The sequence below is a fragment of the Cucumis melo genome, chromosome 3, assembly GCF_025177605.1.
Source record: "Cucumis melo cultivar AY chromosome 3, USDA_Cmelo_AY_1.0, whole genome shotgun sequence".
NCBI classification, from domain to species: domain Eukaryota; kingdom Viridiplantae; phylum Streptophyta; class Magnoliopsida; order Cucurbitales; family Cucurbitaceae; genus Cucumis; species Cucumis melo.
This window is the reverse complement of record NC_066859.1, coordinates 5,084,086-5,092,754: the sequence shown is the minus strand read 5'-3', so window position 1 is coordinate 5,092,754 and position 8,669 is coordinate 5,084,086. Positions and strand designations below refer to the sequence as shown.

Below are 8,669 nucleotides of genomic sequence, written 5' to 3'. Positions count from 1 at the left end.
GCAGAACCAACAAAATAGCTAGCTTATCAATGACTACCATAACTGCAGGATAGTCAACACAACTATGAACAGAGATCCAGAGTACATGTCAACATGATTCCTCAAACATATGTCTACAAATCAACAAAAGAGCATTTCAATGACTACCATAACTGCAGGATAGTCGACGCAACAACACGTGTTGTAATAAAATCCACACAAAAAAGCATATAAAGTTGTCTCGTTTACAAATTTTACCTTTGAGATTGGGAACAGAAAATATATTTGTTAGCGAATTCAGCCTACTCCGTTCTTACGACATCTAAATCGTCCTGTGAGTATGTTGAGGTTGATCCTTCCATCTATTCATCATTTAAAAATGATTTAATATGCAACAATTGTACATAACATAAGTAGTTCAAAAAGGTAAAATGAAATACTTACTACTTCAATGATTGTCCTGTTGCTTGACAATATTATATCACGCATGAATCGCATCACATAATACCCGCACTCCACAATGCCACCTTGCTTCGGACACTATCCATCAGAGAAAAAGAACAAAATACCCATGATACAGTTGCAAAACATAAAGTATGTTTACCTATTTCTTCTACTAAATCCCCATTCCTCATACCTTGATTATCCTCCAAACAGGCTTCTTCTTGTTCGAAATGTCGAAAGTCCTAAGAATGCATATCAAACAACGTAAGTTATACAATCATTGTCTCATATGCAACATATTAACTCATTATTGTTTTATCATAGATAAAAGTTCCAACATACATCCGGACGACATCAGAGGCATCATTGTTAATTCGATTTCTCAAAGGATCCATCCAATATGCAGTGCCTCTTGAAAAATCGATGGCTATTAGACACCAATGGTTTCTATATTGACAGGTAAATGTGAGTTAAACTTGGAGATAACAGTAGGATATGGAATGAATTAGGGATTTACTTGTTTGTCTTTGTATCCTTCCATTCGATCTTTTAGGTCCCTACTTTACCTCGACGGTTATGCCACGATGTCCTTAAAGCCTATATGCGATGGATAGACTCCTTTAACCATGACATATTTGTTTATTTTCACATAATTTCATTTCTTTCTGAAAGAAAAAGGAATGGTTAATTACACAAAAGAAATCTGTTTTTTTGTCACGAGGTAGAACTCAAAATTCCTATTTATTACTGAATCGACCATAGACCAATTCCCCTTTTATTTGGGATGGGAGTATTGACTACACCCAAAATTCTGAGCTTCATCTTACTCCTACCAAGGAAGCCACATCTCAGATCCGAGGCATGAAGATTAAATGGGATGAGATTCTGAATTGATCAAATCACACATCGCACTAAGCCTGATCATTCTGCTTTATCTAAATCACGATATAAAAAGGAAGACTAAATACCACACATAGGGGGCATGCCAGTTTAATATAGCCCAGTTGAGGAATGAAATCGCCCACGTAGCGGCCTAGTGGTGGAATCGGAAGTACTCAAAGACCAGATAACCAGATACCGGGAAGGGAAGAGAATGAGAGTGAATAAGTCTATTTTCTTATCTTCCCTCGCGAGCTAGTTCGTCAACCTCTTTTCCTTTGGTCTTCGAACCAGGCAGGATCAAATTTACGGTCTCGATCATAGGAATGGCCTCAATCTTATTCATTCAGAGTTCTAGGCTAGGGCTAATTAGCATATGAATCAAAAGAGAATTCCCTTACCGGTCCCAGAGAACCTACCCTATTGAGGAGGGAACTGAGACTGAAGACTGAGTAGAAAATCCTCATTGAGGATATGGTCTCGCTACATCCTTCCTCCTCGTCTTGGAACTCCTAGGACCTATACAAAGATTGGGAATCTTTATCTGTCTTCTATTCACTAACCTCATAAGAAGGGACAAAGGGATCTCATGCAGTCAAATAAGAGGGAAAACAAGGATTGAGACCTCAGGATAAAGAGTGAAAAGGCTATTTTCCTTGGCTTAGAGCCCACTACGCGGTATCTCAGATTCCGAACCAAAACCTAGCAAATTGTGAATTTTAGCTAAGAAAAAGAAGAAATTTCATATGGATAAATCAGTCCTTTGCCTACTACAATCAGTGGAATTCACAAGTCCTTCGGACGTGTCTAATTAAGCTACTCCGGACGAGTTTCCATATTCTCTTTTCATTCCACGAGTTCCTTCGGCTAAAAAATCAGTCAATGAACAAGGGCTCGACTGAAAGGAGAGGGTCAAAGCCCTCAATCAACTCGAGTGAGGTTAGGAAGGCTCCGTAGGCGCAAAGAATTTGCGGGTCCTTATCCTTGAAATTTGGAGATAACAATAGGATATGGGGACTCAACTAAAAACCTCCCACTTCATACAGAGGGTTTGAATAGCAAGTGATAATATGATCATTAAACTCCGCATGTTGCAGATGATACAGTAGGTTTAACCGACAAAGCAAGTAAGCTATCCGGTTAGAGAGTCAATTTAAATAATTACAAAGGTGGGATCAATAATAAAGAAGAGCGTATGTAGCAGATACTTTATGTTGTGCAGTGGAGGGTTGGACTCTAGACTATTTGGAAAGGAGACAGTCTTTTCATTAAGACAATGAAATATACATTATTCAACATGGTTATTAGATCTGATGCCTAGAGATTTCATATCAATTCATTATGATTTTCTTTGAAATACATTCAGGCATTAATTCCAAACGTGTAGACTTCTTTAAATGTTTGTTTAGAAAAAATAGAAAGAAATGGCTTGGCTTGGTGATTGCGATTGAACTGTCTGTGTGACTGCATTACAATGTTGTGTTGTTGTCATATTACCAACTCCTTTATGAGCTATCTTGGATAAAACACATCATGCTTCAAATTTTATTTTAGAGATTTGGTGGACACAGTAAAACTTAACTTTGGTCAGAATGGGGAATGTTAGTGGTGGGTGGTATTTCTAGAAGGCTAATGCTTGTTAACTTGGTTTTGGGTCTGTTAAGAACTTGTAATATTGATGAAGTTGTGATAGTTGTTACTTGTATTTTCCCCCATTTTTTTGATCATTTAGGCTTGAATGAATTAATGGGGGAATTTGTTTTTTCATTTGGACAAGCTGCTATTGCTAGTATAAACAAAACCATTTCCCTATGGGAGCTGGAAAAATCTGTTCTAAATAAAGAAGGTTGGTCACAACTTCTGGTGGGCTTGTTACATTTCAAATCTTGTTCTAGAGTTCTCTGTCATTAGTTTTTAAGAATCACCTCTAACCAACTTTTAGTTTTTTAAAAAAGCTACATGTTTTGCCTTTTGATATATCCTTTTCTCTAGTTTGATTCCTCTCTTTTTGGGCTTGGTTATGGTCCTTATGGATCTCCCTTTTATTCTTTCTTTTTTTCTTTTCAATCCCAATGTAAATTTAGTTCTTCATAAAAAAGTTCATTTTCAATCCCAAACCACACTAGAAGAAATGCGGGCTTTAATGTCGGGTGGAAAAAATGAAAAATGAACTTTAATGTCGCTTTTCAAAAAGCGGATGTTTAATGTCGGTTTTAAACCGACATTAAAGCAGAAGCTTTAATGTCGGTTTTAAACCGACATTAAACATTCTCCCTTTTTTAAAAGTGACATTAAAGCTCATTTTTAATTTTTTTTTTAATATTGTAAAAAGTCAATGGTTTCTCTCTCTTTTTTTCCCCAATTTAATTCAGCAAAAACCCTAGGGTAGTCTTTCCCTCCCATACGATCTTTTCTTTTTCCCAGTCTTCTTCCTGTCCTTCCTCCACCCAAGCTCGTCGGCCTCCAATTTCACGCACAGATGATGTTACGCACAAGCTTCGGCTGACAATCCACCACCAGACGTTCACGCACAGACGACATTCGACCATCTCAGACGACGTTCACGTACAAGCTTATGCTGAAGTTGGGTGGATCTTATTTTGGATTGATGGTCTCTTTCGCTTTGTCGATCAACGGTCAAGCTTCAGAGAGTTATTTTGCAGAGAGGGCTTCGACAGGGGTACCCTCTTTCTCCATTCTCTGTGCTGAGAGCCTCTCCATTTTTTTTATCTCTGTTGAGTGTCTGCGCTCTAACTTGCTTGGCTGTAAAGTGGCTAGAAATGCTCACCTAATATCTCATTTATTTTTTTGTCGATGGCGGTCTCTTGCTCTATTAACGCATTCCATTCTGCTTGTAGCAAGATCAAGGATATTCTACAGATCTAGTAGCATGCTTTTAGCAGTGTGTGAACTTTTCCAAGTTTGTTATATTATTCAGTTCTTATATTTGTTTGGATTGGCATGCTTCCATTAGTGAGATTTTGCAGGCAGAGGTGGTGACTGATCTAGGGCAATACCTGGGTCTTCTTTCCCATCTTACTAAAAACAAGGGGTGTGATCTGAGGATCTTAAAAGAAAAAGTCTGAAAGATTGTTGCTGGTTGGAAGGAGAGTTTTTTCTCTGTTGGCGGGAAAGAGGTCCTACGTAAAGCTGTGGCTCAGGCTCTTCCTACTTATGTCATGTTCTGTATCTGTGTTCCAAAAGGCATTTGTGATATCATCTCCTCAACTATGACTTCTTCCTAGTGGGCCTCTCTCAGTACCGAAAGAAAGATGCATCAGATGTTTTGGAAGAACTTGAATTTAATTTGGAAGGAGGCTTGGACTTTCGAAACTTAGAGCTTTTTAACCAATCTCTACACGCAAAACAAGCATGAAGGATCTTGGGTACTTAAAGGTAAATAGTTCCATTTGGGGGGATTTTTGTTTGCAAAGTTGGGTTGTTTTCCTTCTTATGTTTGACGTAGTGTGTTGTGGGGGAGATGTCTTTTGGCTAAAGGGATCCGCTGATGTATTAGGGCCGGTGAGGACACTTTTTTTCAAGCACCCTTGGCTTTCCCGTGAACAAACAGTTTTACCCGTTACTCTTCCCCCTTTTGATCGTGCTGTCATTACGGTGAGTGAGTTGCTGTTGGGTAATGGGTCTTGGGATTAACCTAAGTTGGAAAGTTTTATTTGTGTTTGAAAGGATTTAAGCTTAGAAATGGGAGAGATGATGATAACCACCCAACACTATCATGTGTTCATGTGTCACCTACCCTAAAGATTATTCTGTATTAACAATAATTTAACGTTAAAATTGATAATCCATTCTTTGTTGCCAAAATTGGTTTGTACTTTCTTGAGTAGGTATACATCATATCAATAAATTCAACGTTGACGAATATACCATATCCATTAGATTTGGCTCTTTTGACGAATATACCATATCCATTTCTTTTCCTTCAAAAGAAAACATATCGATGCGAGTATTTGCCGATTGTCAATTGTTTTAGAAACTGAATCTTAAACGTTGTTTGCTGGTTTTCTGCTTTCTACAGAGCTGGTCGTTTTGGGGCAACGACCCAGTGCGAGCACAAGGATTGGTACGCTTTTGGAAATCCTTATACTTCATTACTTTTTCAACTGAAAATGCCAACTGAAGACTTTAGCTATCTCCTCAGTAAACCTATTTCCAACGCAAAATTTGTTTTTTTTAAAAATATACATCGTTGGGGAAAGAGAACGCTTCGAGTACTGAATTGAAGCGAGACCATCAATGTCTTGATGGAGATACGGAACCCGAGTCTTTGCATAGCAAGAAACAAGCTAAGGAAGTGTCGAATGAAGACGTTCGCTCAGAAGAATTCTTATCTATGAATATGAATACTTCAAGTTACAAGGTACAAAATTAGTTGCTGCTGCTTTTCTCTTCGGAATTAGAAGTTTCTCTAATTTTACCATATTTAGGAGCTTGAGTATGTCTCTTTGTGTTGACATTTCTCTTGTTTTCCTCCTCCATTATTGCATTTTTCCGAATAGAATCGTATGTTTATTTTCAGTTACCAAGAATAGTTAATGTTTCAAATGTAATAGGTAATTTCATTTTCCTTTTGAGCAAATACTTGGTTCATCTGATGTAGATAATCATAATTTATCTGTCACCTTCAATATTTGACCCCATTTAATGACTTATGTATTTTATGCAAGGGATACATATTTGGTTCTCTCGTTCTCTTATTCCCTTTGAGTGCTATTTGATTCAAGTGTGCCTATTCATAGTTAATATATATGTTGATCAGTACAGTAGCGTAATTTCTCTCCTTCATTGTTTGTAACAGTATCCTAGCCAAAAAATCTCGCTCATGTGAGTTCAAGTATTGTTTAGCCAGACTGGCCAAAATTCATTTTAAATTGGCTCTTTGACCAAATGGTTCACATTTTACTTATTGTTTTACCTCGTTACATTTTCTGATTGCTTTCTAACTTGAGTTTCAATTGTCAGCAGCCCAATGTGCAATCTAGATCACAAAAGGAAGGCTCAGAATCTGAACAATTTTGGAATTTGCTGGGAGGCAAATCTGAATATCCTAGCCAAAAAATCAGTCGAGATGCTGAGAGTGATCCTCACCTATTTTCTTGTATTTTCTCAAGAGGTCTGTATAATTCCTCCTGCTAGTGAAAATTTTATGCTTTATCTTGTAAACTTTGCTATACTCCTAATTCTAAATCTGACCCCCTTTCCTGTGAACTTTTTGGGTGAGCATAGGCTCCTTGGGAGACCCTCCAGAATGTGTCCTGAGGAGTTTTGGTTATTAAATTCCTTTCTTGCAATCGGTCCTAGCTTGATATTGTTGTTTTTTATTTTTCTTCCGAGTTATTGGATATTTTTCTTCTTGTTGGGATCATCTGTTTGCGGAAAGAATAATCCTATTATTATCGTAACAATATGTTTTCTTTTATGCTTTACATGTTCATGAAAAGATTCCTTGCTTTGTTGTGACCATTTATATGGGGTTGTTTTGAGAAATGGCAGGTCCACATCGACGAGATGTTAATGAGAAGAGAGATTGTTTGTTCTGATATTTTGATATTTTGATATTTCTACTAGCAACTAGGTCATAACATTGTTACTTATCAATTCAACCATCCATCTTCATGTCTTTTACAGGGAGTTATCACTAAACAAATGACTGCAATAGAAGAAATGGTTGCAAGTGAGTACAATTAGCCAGACCCTCATCTGTGTGACAAGATCTTGAAGTTGGTCATTTGTGAAGCGTTCTACTTTTCTTTCTTTCTTTTTTTCCAAATGATGATCAGTGTAATAATTAAGCTTCATAATTTCTGTGTTTGGATCCAAGTTGTATATAAATGTCACATTATTAAGATTTCATTTTGTATATGTACAAGTAAAAGATTTCGTTTTTAACTATTTGGTGTCATACAAAATGGACAATAATGCAAGGATTTAATAAAAATAAATTTGAAAAAACGACATTAAAGACAGCTTTAATGTCGGTTAAAAAAAAATTAAAGACATCTTTAAGGTCGGTGGAAAAACGACATTAAAGATGTATCATAAGTGACATTAAAGGCATATTTAATGTCGGTTATCCACCGACATTAAAGATGAACCGACATTAAAGGCCTTCAATAACACCTTCAAAGATGTCGGTTTATAACCGACATTGAAGGGCTTTAATGTCGGTTTATAACCGACATTAAAGATGTCTTTAATGTCGGTTATAAACCGACATTGAAGCCCAACCGACATTAAAGCCCTTTAATAACGCTCGCAAAGATGTCGGTCGCCAAGCGACATTAAAGGCCTTTAATGTCGGTTTTAAACCGACATTAAAGGCCAAATTTCTTGTAGTGCCACAAAGTATAATTGGTTGAGAAAAAAATCCTATGATGAACAAGAAAGGTTTTCAATTTAAAAAATAGCTTGATTGGTACAGGGTTAGCATAAGAGGCTAACTACTGAAGAATTGAAGTGGTGAAGGGGAAAGGTTTATATCTTGAACTTGATGGTTCTACAAAGCACTAACACTAAAAAAATGGCCATGTGTTGGTATTGCACAAGTGGGTGTTTGAGAAAGGCCATTGTTATCATTCTTTTAAGCATAAGCGTCTGATTGTGATTGCTTCCCTTCTCAAATACGGAAGAAGAAGGTGGTTAATAACAATTTTCAAATGGGACAATGAAGCTGTGTGAAATTGCAATTAGAGCAGTTATGAATGAGCTATTAATGAAGGCAAAGACTACACAACAAAAACAACAAACAAGTCATTGTCTCACAAATCTAAACAGCCAATGATCTAGAGCATACAAATGAGTGAAGCCTCAAGCAACTGTGTCCTCCAAAGAACCTGATCAATGGATTTCAATTGGAACATTAGAAAATAGGAAGAGTATTGAATGAGTTGAATGGATATCAATCGGAAACATTAGAAAATAGGAATTTGCAGCACAAGATCGAAAAACCTGAAACATGATGCTTGAAGATGGAGAAATTTGAACCCATACAAATTCAAGATGAGGTAATAGACTATTTTATTACACTAGTAAGGGAAAGAGAGCTTAAGGAAATCTTCAAAGTTTAGTTTCAAATACAAAAGGATCGAGTGTGGCTGGTGGATTATGGGCATGGTTCTAGAATTTGCAAAGGACGGACTAATACTAGGAATGCACAAGAAGGTCTACTATGGGAAGATGAAACAGATGTCGTTCTACTGGCTATGTGATTTAATCTGTTTGTCATTTTATATATTTGAATGAAGCACAATGGGATTTGTTGTTTTTTCATCCTTGTGCTGATTCATAATGAGAAATTTTGTTTCTCATGCCTTTTAAGAAGAGGAAAATTAGAAGAAAAGAAGATT

General features: G+C 36.8%; 1 long non-coding RNA gene across 1 annotated transcript; it reads right to left on the bottom strand.

Annotated features, from left to right (window-relative positions):
- Positions 1 to 283: 283 nt before the first annotated feature.
- On the bottom strand, positions 284 to 655 carry LOC127148630 (uncharacterized). Its single transcript, XR_007819718.1, has 3 exons — positions 617 to 655; positions 424 to 519; positions 284 to 334 (listed from the first exon to the last, which is right to left on the bottom strand). It is a non-coding gene; the product is annotated as an uncharacterized LOC127148630 (long non-coding RNA).
- Positions 656 to 8,669: the final 8,014 nt, after the last annotated feature.